Source organism: Pinus tabuliformis, chromosome 9, assembly GCF_031772625.1.
Source record: "Pinus tabuliformis cultivar Carrire ecotype Pingquan chromosome 9, CPIR1, whole genome shotgun sequence".
Lineage (NCBI taxonomy): Eukaryota > Viridiplantae > Streptophyta > Pinopsida > Pinales > Pinaceae > Pinus > Pinus tabuliformis.
This window is the reverse complement of record NC_142307.1, coordinates 16,487,224-16,500,196: the sequence shown is the minus strand read 5'-3', so window position 1 is coordinate 16,500,196 and position 12,973 is coordinate 16,487,224.

Here is a 12,973-nt window from a genome sequence, read left to right as displayed (position 1 = left end):
GTTTAGTTATGGCCATTAGTAACTCTATCTCTGGATCTAGTACTTTAAAGTTTGATGATGTTGTTAGTGCAATCCTTGGCAAGGAAATGCGATGGAAAATCTCCTGTGAGACATCAGGTAATGCTTTGACTGTAGAGACTAGGGGAATAAAAATGGAAAGAGGAACGAGCGTAGGATATTACAGTAAGTCGAGGAAATATAGATCGAAGTCTAAATCAGGTATAGTGTACTGGAAATGTGGGAAGAAAGGACACCTAAAGAAAGACTGCAAGTCTCAGAAGGGAAAAGAAGGAGACGCACAACAAGAAAACAATCATGAAGCAAATGTGACAGGTGATGTGTTACAAGATGATTTGATTCTTTCATTAGAAAATATTATTGATGCCTGGGTGGTAGATTCAGGGGCCTCATTCCATTCCACACCTGATAGGAAACATTTTTATGATTATGTTCAAGGAGATTTTTGACAAGTTTGATTAGGTGATGATAAACCCTGTAAAATCATTGGAATGGGTACATTTTTCATAAAAAATTAGAATGGAAATCAATGGATATTGAAGGAGGTAAGACATGTTCCAAATCCGAAGAATGTAGGTTTTAACACCATATAGAAATTACCTGCATACAAATTCTAAAACACATAAAATAAACAATGCGAGAGCATAACACATAAAAGACATATACACTGAGATTTTCCCCTGGATCCCAAAACCGGGAAAACCAGCTTTATTTTTCATTATGTTCCTTTCAATGTTACAATACATATATATACATGCCGAAGCATCCAATACCATGGACCGAAAACCATCGCGCACAAAACCATGTGCGAAAATAATGCACAAAACCATAGGTAGGTCTGCCCACCTAATATAGGGTCCAAACAAATTTTCCTCGAGCCATTTCCATGGACCCCGTAGAGGGGGGCTAACTGCCCCCCTCAAACCCCCTATACAGGGGGGGCTTCCACCCCCCTGTGACCCCCCTGTTACACAATCGGCACAACGAAGGGGGGCGGCTCTAACCCCCCGACTAACTAGGTAGGCTAGTAGTGGAAAGAATATAACACAAAAAATAATTCTCCCACTTGTTAATTTCTTTCCACAGGGAGCCACAAGAGAGCTTAGTCATTTATCCAGCCCTACAATGCCCATTTTTTCTCTACACCAAGAGAGCTTCTCAGAGCTCACAGATTTTGTCAATGCATCTGTAGTATTCTTCAAAGTGTCTACCTTTACCAACAACACCTTTTTGTCTTCTATCATATCCCTCACAAAGTGATACTGAACATCAATGTGCTTTGTCTTTGAATGGTAAGCAGGGTTCTTTGCCAAGAAAATTGCACTTTGGCTATCACAATCTATCCTTATAGCTCCTTGTACTAACCCCATACTTGAACACAATCTCTGCAACCAAACTACCTTTCTTGCATGAGTGGCTGCCATGTATTCTGCCTCTGTAGTTTATAGTGCCATTACAAATTGTTTCTTACTCATCCAACTGACTATACCTCCAAATAGGTTAAACACATACCCACTTATATATCTTCTCTGATCCAGATCTCCAACCTAGTCTGCATCAACAAAGGCACGAATATCAAAAACTTTGTCCAATCATGGTCTTCCTTGGTAGCACAAACTGTAATCGCTAGTGCCACGCAAATACCTAGAAACCCGCTTTACTTTTTTCCAATGCTCCTTCCCTGGTTTTGACATAAACCTACTCAATACTCCCACTGCATGTGCAATGTGTGGTCTAGTACATACCATTACATACATCAGGCTATCGATTTCACTTGCATATGGAAAATGGGACATGTCCTCTTCCTCTTCTTATGTCTTAGGACACTGTTAAGCAGATAAGTTTACACCTACAGGAATAGGAACCTTCATCGGTTTACTATCCTGCATATTAAACCTCTGTAGTATTATCTCAATATACTTCCACTGGTTGAACCAGAGCTTCCTCTTTGCCCAATCTCTTTTAATTTCCATGCCCAAAATATAGTTTGTAGAACCAAGATCTTTCATGTTGAATTTGGAGGACAATTGGGTCTTCAAATCCTGGATAATTTCTTTGTCATTTCCAACTAGCAACATATCATCCACATACAAGACCAGATAGATAACATGGTCAACAATTAATTTAAAATACACACAATGATTTTCTTTTCTTCTGGCGAAGCCAATTCCCCGTATAAATGTATCAAATTTTTGATACCACATCCTTGGTGATTGTTTTAACCCATACAGAGACTTTTTTAACTTTCATACCAGTTATTTCTTACCCTTCACCACAAAGCCTTTAGGTTTCTTCTTGTAGATCTCCTCTTCTAGATCCTCATGAAGAAATGATGTCTTCACATCCATCTATTCTACCTCAAAATCAAAAGCAGCAACAACAAATAAAAGTAATATAATAGAAGCTACCTTGGCAACAGGAGAAAAAATATCACCAAAATAAATTCCCAGCAATTGGGAGTAACCTTTTGCTAGCAACCGAGCTTTGTATTTCTCCACCCTTCCTTCTACATTTTTCTTCTTCTTGAACACCCATTTTTTGCCAGTGGGTTTCCTTCCAGCCGACAACTCCACCAAATCCCAAGCCTCAATTTTGTACAAGGATGTCATTTCATCAACCATGGCCTCTTTCCAGAGTTTTTCATCCTGTGAATCTACTTCTTCCTTTACAGTTCTGGGATCATCATTAGTAATAGATAAAGAAAAATTTGAACAGAAAGCAGATGGACTATACCTTTCTGGCTGCCTTCTTTCTCGAACTAATCTTCTCACAACCAGAGTTTGTGGCTCTTCGTATTTTGATTCTGTTGGAATTATGATGAATGTGTTGTACTTGATGGCAACCCTCTTGTAGCAGAATAACTCACTTATACATGGTAACTAGAAGAATCTTCACAAGAGATATCAGATGTGACATTAATACATGGTAGTTGTGTTAACAGAGGTGATGCAGGGTAGTTCAAAGGAAATGACAGTTCACAGTGCAACAAGTTAACATTCTGATATAGGTGTTGTCCTTGATGATGAAGATCAAAATACTACAGGTTAACAGTATTGAATCACAGTTCAGGCTCACAGAATGAAAGAAAAAGAGGTATACGCATGTTTACCTTGACCAAGCTGCGTATACACGCAGGTTCATTGAGTAGAAGGCGTGTATGCGTATACACACACTTTCACACAAGGAAAAGCGTGTACATGTCAGAAACTAAGTTTTTGGTCCGTGGTATTTGGACCATGGTATTTTGGTATTGGTCCATGGTATTTGGTCCGAGGTATTGACCCCAGGTATTTGGACCAAGGTATTGGTTCTAAGTGGTTTTGGACCATGGTATTGAGTAAGGCCTAAGAATATAAAAGGAGGAGAAGATCATTAGGCAAAGATACTCAAAAAGTCACAAATATTTGATGAAATGTGAGATCCAGTACACAAGTTATGGGTTTATGATGCTTTACTTGATCTGAGCCAAGGAGGAATCTCAGTGTTTGATGGAGGACAAGATCTAATGATGGATTGGGATCTTATGGCTTGGAATGAATCATCTCTATATGGTTTGATCATGCTTATCCTAGATATGTATACTGACGCATGTAATGTTCTGTAAATATTATGATCTAACTCAAGTCTGGAATAGCTGCAAATTATGAATGAATATTTACAGATGTATACGCTGGTTGACTTTGATAAAAGCGTGTACACACACAGGTTAGATACATCTAAGTAATGTATGCCATGTGAACTATCATGTTTGAAGTTATAGATGGTTCTGGTTGTTGATGCAAAGTTCTGAGTTCCGGTGACTGTTCACTGGTGATAGTGTTTTGCATATTCAAATTGGTTGATTATGATTAGCTTCAGTGTTGATGGATGAGATCTAATAATGGATCAGGATCATAATGAATTATCTTTATGTGATATGATGGACTAGATCTGGTTGCTAACACATGTACTATCCTTTTGTATGTAATGATCTGGGTATGTCTAAAGTCGGGAAGTGCAGTGAAATTATAAGTAAGTATTTGATGACATATACATTGGTTTGCTTTGGTGAAGTTGCATATACACACTGGTTTGGCTCTTACAAGTAGCGTATGCACTATGGTACATGATTTTCGGTGATACAGTTGGCTCTAAATGTTGTTGTAGAATTCTGGGTTTTTCTCTGTTTTGGTGACAGGGTTTCATTGATTCAGTATTGGGTGATTGGTTGATGCAATAGTTGTATTACAGTGGTGATTGATTTTGAGCTTCAATGTTGTTGATGGGTCTAGTATGAAAATTGGATGAAATGTGGCATTCATATTATGATGTTGTGTTCCAGAGTATCCAGTCTAAAAATTTATGAAACGTGGTATCTGGAGGAAGAAATAAGGTTGTAGCCTTTTGTAGGTCAGCACCTATGTACTAGTGCATCAGCGAGTACAAGAGCTAAGGGGGTTGTAGATCCCTTCGAGGAGAAGCTAGAGAACGAGAGAAGGTAGTAGCCTTCTATAGGTAGAAGCCTGCATATTGGTATAAGACTGCACCAGTACAGAAATATTGTAAAAAGAAGTTTCTTATTAAAAGAAGATATAGATGAATTGCAGCAGGTGGTTTTCACCCACATTGGGTTCCACCTTACATCATGGTGTTCATGTGTGCTTCTTATGTGTGATGATCTGTTCTGTTTTACTACACCTGTTTACTATTCATATGGTTAATGAAGTTTTGATGCACTGATTAAAGATCAACATTTAATGGATTAATTGAATCATAAGTTTATTGGATATACGGTAGTTGCATTGTACACACGGATTCCCTTAACTAATGTAGCGTATATGAATCTAAGTATGGAAATGAAAAAGTTATTGATTTCCTAATACTGATTCACCCCCCCCCCACTAGTATTATTTCCAACAATTGGTATCAGAGCAGGTCCTTTTGTAGAAGCTTCATTGCTTGAAGGAGATTCGTAGAACAATGGGAAAGAAGCTAAAGAAGAAAGTGCCTAAGAATAAGAATACATCTTAGAGGAACTATGACAGTGGGAGAATAGATTGGGGGATACGTGGAAGAAACACTTCAGATTCAGAATCACCTTAGAATGAAGGTGAACAAGTAAAAGAACTATCAGGTATGAATCTGTTATCCTCTGGTGATTGATCCAGATTTAAGCAGGAACGCAATAGATTACAGAGATAACCATAAATACAGAGATGCGATAACCATAAAAACAGAGATGCAGCGGAAATAATACTTCATTTCACTAATGGAGAATACTGAAATATGCTTACAAATAGAAATGACCCAGCTAGGGCGATGGTAGCTTATCTCTGAGAAGAGATGTGTCGGCTACATGCCTATGAACTGTTCCGAACTGTCTTTACAATGAGGCTCGAAGGCCTATTTATTATTGAGAAACAATGGAAAACCCTTAACATTCCAAAACCTAACCCTAGAAGGTGAAAACGCCAAACTATGGGCCCCGTTTGGGTAAATTGGTACATCAACTTCCCGGGGTCGTAACTTTGGCATACGATCTCCGTTTTACGCGCATGATAGCCCGTTGAAAAGATCTTTCTGAGGACTATAACGCAAACAATGATTTTTTATCTAAAAAATCGCAGGGGCGGGATTTCCCAAAAAACATCGTTTAGGGCCTCAAAACGGCTCCGGAAGTTCAGGACCCGAAAACTGCTAAAAATAGTAAATTGTGCTATAATTAAGGAAACTGAAAATGTCAAGAGGGACAATGGTGGGGGTCTAGGTGGACTTGGCAGGTGGCCACCAATATCCACCTGGATCAGTGATACATTTCTCCATCCATTTGCAGATGATGAAAGTGATAGCGAAACAACTGAATTTTCTCTTATGGGTGAGAAAGAAAGATATAAAATAGAGGCAGAATTTGAAAGGCTTACAGACAAAATTAGAGATCAACAAGATCTATTGCACAAAAGGGAATGTGTCTCCAAAGAAGAAGTTATCAAACTAAAGGCTCAACTACAAGAAGGAAACAAGGTAAGGAAGCTATTCAAGGAAAAGGAAGATCAATATCAAAAGTTGCAGGATGAAGTGACATCTTTAAGAAATGAAGTAAACGAAAGGAGCACAACAATCAAGAAACTTAGAGATAGATCCAGTTACTATGAAAGTCTTGAAGCTAAGATCCTCTCCCTAAAAGGCGATCTTGAAGAATGAAATAAATAGAACAAAGAACTACTCCAAGCTCTTGAAAAACAAGAAAACGAAGTTATTGAATTAAGACATCAGTTGGAAGAAGGAAGAAAAGCTGAAGGGAACATGAAGAAGCAGTATCTTGGAAAGGAAGAGCAACATCAGGTTGAGGTAAATATTCTAAAAGATAAATTAGAAGAAAAGGATAATTTCTTATGATTTTCAAGATAGTACTAAGATCTTGGATGATATTCTTAGTAGTCAAAGGTCTCCTGCTATCAAAACTGGTCTTGGTTTTCATGAATCTATTGATGATGAATCTAGTTCACACAGTAAGACAAGGAACTCTAATGCAAAATCTGAAATGCTCAACAAGGAGATGAGAGGTCAATCCCATCATCAACAAAGGAAAGAAAATCTTCAAAGAAAATCTTTTACTCCTAACTATGGAAGTGGGAAACCACTCAGTCAAAGACCCATGATACTGATCGATGCTGAGCACAAGGTGACCTATCAATAATGAAAATAGGGCCAGGGTGCAGCTCTAGGCCTGTCCTCAGAGTAATGTGTCGTCGTCGATAAGGACAAGACCCGCCAGCAAGAAGTCAATGGGGACCTTCTCAAACCGGCACGAGTAAAGGACCAATATAACTGAGGTGATGATAGACATGACACTGACAACCAGGGATGGCCGACTGAAAAATGAGTCAAGAGACACCGCAGAAAGGCCGACTAAGGCTAACTTCCCTTGAACAAAAGCACGACTCAATGTGACTATGTTGCAGCATATGATGAATCTGTATAAGTTCGTCATGCAGGAGGCACGAACGAACCCTCCATATGATTGGAAGAGATAACCAATCGGGGGAGAACTGACTCGATAACAAGGTTATGGCGTACCTAAGTCAAACTAAATCCCACCCATGCGGAGGAGACTTTGTTTTGAGTGCTTTGTTCAAGGGCGACACAACTGACTCTAGCTGCCAACAATAAATGGAAATAATGTCCCTGCTCCCGCTCTTTTTTGGAATATTTAATTTTTTTGTCTTTTTCTGATAAGCCAGAAAAAGAATAAAAGAATGCTATGGTACAGTGGAAAGAACGAGTGTCGGTGAAACAGATGATCTAGTTCCTGGGAAAGGAACGTTGCTATGCTCAATGCAGGGAGGTGAAAAACTGGTCAGTGACACTCAGAGGTAAGTTATTTCCACGGATTTGGGTATGTCAAGCTGCAGAAGTCAAGGGTATGCAAGGTTGATTTTGCAGACGTCATGGTCAAAAGTTGGCTTAAACACGAGTCCAAGTGAAGCCGGCTATAGGCCAAAAGGTGCAAATGGTCAACATGCAATGCAGAAGTACAACTCAACACACATAGGAGCCTCTAGGGTATAAGGCCAGAACGAAGCGAAGAAGCACAGAGGAATGAGTCTTCAACGCATAAGTCATGGCGGGACTACAGAGGACTCCCGAGCCTACTCAAAACGAAGCAGCATGGGCAACAAATGTCAGTGAGGTGCTAACTAGGATGCCCATGTAAAAGGATGGCTCTACCATCATGTCATGATTTAAAGAATCGGCGAGTGAAAATGGCTTACGAACCATAACATGATGGGGTCGACCCTACGGCAGATGTATCGGTCAAATGGAGGCTAGTATGCATAATGCAACGGAAAAATGGTGTCCCTAACCTATATGCCAGTGAGAACACGATACCTGCCATGACGGGTCAGCAGTCATGGAACCGTCTCGAACCGTCGAAAAATGTCCAAAATATCCTGAAAAACAACTCAATCTCGACATTCCAAGCTCCCAAGTTAAAAGTGACATGAAACCAAACAAAATAAAATTTTGAAAAAATTTTGCATTTTCAAAACTTATAAAAAGAAATTTTGGACTTACCATTTTCACCGTTTGACTTGGAGAGCAAAAATTGTGGAGCAAAAGGAGCAAACTTCCCCGTGACTTATTCAACCGTTCAAACTTGCCGAAAACTTCCAGGTAAGCACTAAACTTGTCTTGCAATTGATTGTGATAGTTTTTAGGAAGTTTAATTAATGTTTCACCGTTAGACTTTTGCAAAAAATTGCTCTGCGGCGTACACGCGGGTTGGCTGTATAGAAATCGCGTATACGACGGCCCTACACGCGACTGTATACAAGTGAACCCGCGTGTGCGCAGCAAACTAATTTTATACAAAAAACTAACGGATGAAAATGATTTTTTCTTCCAGGATGACTATCACATGGCGTGAAAGAGAGCACTCAGCTGTAGATAATGAATTTATGAACAATGATGAGGCATTAGACGCCCTGCGGGGATGCGGATTGTTAAAATTCTTCAAGTTGCCAAATATGAAAGCAAACGTGCGTCTGCTCGAGAGACTCATTGATTATTGGGATGTCGAGGAAGAAGCTTTTGTGATTGATCAGATGCCACTCAGGGTAGAAGTGGAAGATATATATTTCATCACGGGCCTTTCCCGAAGGGGAGAGGTAGTACACTCCCGGGGCAGGACCCGGAATAGCCTCAGTGTAGACGACTATGTTCAAATTTACTGCCCAGGTCATCGGAAGGTCGGGAGCCAGATCTCTATCCCAGACGTGGCGAGTTTGTCACTGCGGATAATATTGTTCACCATAGCTCGAGTGAACGGATCATCCTCACTACATCAGGCATCACGGGTCAACATGAGCGTAGCAGTGGACTGTCTCACCACGGTGTTTGACTGGTGTACTCCTCTACTTGCCAATATGAAGGAACAACTTGCTTCTATCAGGAGGGGACGGACCAAGAACTTTGGGTACGGAACTATTTTATGCACTTTCTTTTTCGAGAAGGTTCCCGCACTCCGCCCCAGGGTAGCAGTTGCCATCAGTAGTCCACGTGATCCACGCATGGGCCGGTGGGCTGACTTGATGAAACGTCTGGGGGGTGGGGAAGTGCCTAGGAATGCATTCGACGATGACTTTTTTGCTTGGTGGGAGCAACAGATCATCGCCATAGATGACTACCCCTATGCTGGGCTGGATTTCCGAGGAGATCCTGATCTAGTGTTACCACCGGATGCAGCATGGGGCGAGATTGGTAAGATTTTTTATTTTTATGATTTTATGATTTTTTTTGGATTTTTCAAATATAATGATAAATTTTGAAAAATATTTTTTGATGAGATTCAAATGGCTAATATGATGATCATGTTCCAAACATTGGGCCTGTGCGACCAGATGGATTCCCGCGGCATGGACGGCGTGGCCGAGGAGCCGAAGAGGCGGCTGCCGATGCGGAAAGGACCCTCAACAACGTCCAGCGACACTTGACGAGACTGAGCTGCCAAGTACCAATGGCCGAGGTAGAGGACCTTCCTCCAGATATGCAGCGTCATGTGGTTGGGATGCCACGTGACTGGGTTCGCGTCTTTCGGCGCGTGGCCAATGCTATAGTTACTTATTTAGCTGCTCATCCAGAGCCGAGGCGTTAGATATCCCTGACATGATTATGGGCATTTGAGTCCCAATTTTGTATATTTTTGGACACACATATGTACACTCGAGACGCTTTACGATATATATATATATATATATATATATATATATATACAGTTTGACTTTTTGATGCATGATTTTATGATGATGAATGATTGATATGCCAGTCTAATGCTTGATTAGCGATAGAATCAGCTAACCAATTTTGAGATCTTGGAATGTGCAAATAATTAATGTAAATAAATGATCTTTGCAACAACCTCACCCTTAAATATTGGTGATATAATAATGGATCTCTAACCCGATAAATGTTATTTAACTGAGACACTATCAATTGAGAATCAAGATATACTACCAACGAGTCGATCCCATAAGAGATTGCCTCGGATAATAAATTGATAACAGCTGTATACTCGGCCATATTGTTTGAAGCAGGACCGATACACACGCCTCTCGATATCATCAACTAACCAGTTGGGTAATAAAGTACCCAAGCTGCGGAAGCAAGATTCCGAGTGTGCCGACTAGCACCATCGGCGAATCCGAAATAAACCAAATCATCCATCAGCACCTGCCAAGGCAGACCAAAAAGTGCTGATATCAGAAAACGCTCGATAATATATGTACAAATACACATAAAATACAAAGAAGACATTGCCTGGCCTGAACTAAGCAAAGTACTTCTTTAGGTAGAGCCCATTTCGGGGCTCCGCCAACTAACTCCTAGGGATGTTTATAGGTACGACGATCGAACCAATCAATATACTCTCTTCGGCAAATGAATGTGCTGGAGCCAAAGGGACCGTACAAACATCACTAGTCGAACTGGAGGACCGAGATTCGACTTCACGCACAGGGGCATGAAAGTGTAACCGACGATGTAAATCTTCGAAAGGTCGATCTACGTCCGTCATTGCTTCGAATACCGCTTCATCCGATGGAAAAACATTATCCGAGCAATCCAATGCAGAGGTGGAATCAAGTGTCCGAAAATGAGCCACATCACCATCTATTTCTTTCCCAAAGGAAATAGTAGAATGGTTATCTACAGAGTTATCGATAGATTCGCATCTAGGTTCCACTGTAGATATAAGAGATTCTATTCCACCCACCTTGTCGTCACCTGATGTGGTCGCAGATGAAGCTAAGGTTCCAGGATTCGAAGAATAAGGAGTTTGGACAAACTCTCTCCGTAAAGGATCCCTGGAGGATGAAATTGTATCTATACCAGCTGTAGGAGGGGGAAGATTAAACGTACCCATCAATGAAGAGTACATCCTGACTCCTAGACGCTCGATAGGCGGACGAGGGTTACCCACTAAAGGAATAGTAGAGTCAGAGTTTGCTTGAGGATCAACTGGACAATAGTCCAATTGCTCAACCTTAACGATTTTCCCCTCATGAGGAAAGAAAATGACACGAAACAGAGTCGAAACCACGGCATCCATCTCGTATATCCAGTTCCTTCCTAATAGGAGATTATAATCTAGGTTAGCATCTATGACCTCTACTTCAATATTAACGACCTTTCCTCCAACACATATAGGAAAAGACGGGATAATCCCGTATGGCCTATGAGAGTGACCATCAAATGCTGTCAATAGGGTAGGTTAAGGAACAACCGACGGTGATCCAATGGCCTTCCAGCATGACATAGACATGACACACGTGGAAGCTCCCTCATCCACAACCGTCTGAAAAATATTCGTTTTCTGGTAGGTAGACTTTATCTGGAAAGCCATGTGATGAGGAAGTCTCTTTTTGACATTACTCATATCAAAAGTGAGAGCTAAAGAGTTATTTGGATCTACTGCCCCCATTGCCGATAGCAAGGCACTTCGTTGAGCAGGACATGACTGGAGAACCTCTAACACGGACATAGCACATGGACTCTGGGCCAGATCCTCAACAATGGAGTAATTCTGGGCTGCCCTAATATTAGGGTTGATAGTCGCGCGTTTTGCGGAACCTTTCGGCACCCGAGGTATAGTCTCAACAGAAGGTCGCTCAATATGAAGTGGGTTGTTAGTTTCGGGAACTGATTTACCCTTAGAATTTTCACCTTCACCATAATCGCGTGACCGTGTGGCCACATTAGCGTGAGCACCCATCATGAAAACATTCGATGACTTGTCCCCTTCCTGGTTGCCCCCTGAGGAGGTCCCAGGATTCGAATTTGCGCCAGCAAGAAGTTGCTGCCCTTGGGGAAATGGGTTAGTTAACACAGCTTGGGAACTAGAGGTCCCTTGCTGTCCTAACAAGCGCTGAGCGTCTTCAATCCTAGGGCAGAGATGAGTTAGATGGTCTCCACTGCACAACTTGCAAGGAAACTTAACTTTCTTTCTCGACTCATTTCCACCACCACCAGCATTGTTGCCAGATTTATTTGCATCAGGCTTCCCATCTGAGTTCTTCTTTTTACCACGTCCTTTCTTTTTCCCATTGGAATTTTGATTTCCTTTGGGGTTATCGGATTGGACAGCGTTAATGGAAGAATTTTGGGAAGCGGGTGGATTAGACAATGTGACTTGGTTGTTAGAAGCAGTTTGCAAAGACAACTGCTGCAATTGATTCAACAAGTTCACTGTAGATGTGTCTACAGACCCAACGATACCGTCCGCATGTGGACCTGGCTTCGGCTTAGCTAAATCAACCTTCGATCCAGGAGCATCTGGCAAGTACTTTTGGAGGATCCCAGACTGAGAGTAAATCAGTTCTAACTGCTGGGCCCTGAAAATGGCTTGCTCCTCAGAATAGACCCCAGACATGGAGACATCCTTGGAGATCTCGGGTTGCAAAGACTTCAAAAACCACTCTAGACGGTACTCCGGAGGGATTTCGGCTTTAATGAGCTTTTTCTCCGTCTCCATTCCTGAATGTGATCAGAAATGTGGGTTGCCTTATCCTGACGAAAGGTAGCCAGAAGTTCAGTTCCGGCATCATAGTGGACAGGCAACTGGAAGTGATTCAAGAAGATATTGGCTAAGTCTGCGAACGATGTAAAGCTGCCCCCTGGCAACTCTATATACCATTTATCCGCATTACCAGTCAAGGTGCGCTGAAAGAGTCTCAACCTAACCGAATCTTCGATGAGGGAGTTGGATGAGCACCACAAATGGAATGTGGTTACATGATCGCCCGGATCTTCACCACTCTTCCCTTCGAATTTTGGTATATCCGAAGGGAGTTTGGTTGGGACCGGAGGCCAGGCCGGATTGTATCTGATAGGGTCGTTCGTTAGCTTAGTGAGATCTGGCAAGTTTAACGTTGCCAGAAACGGAAGCCTAGGAGGACCTAGGGGATTCCACCCAGACTGG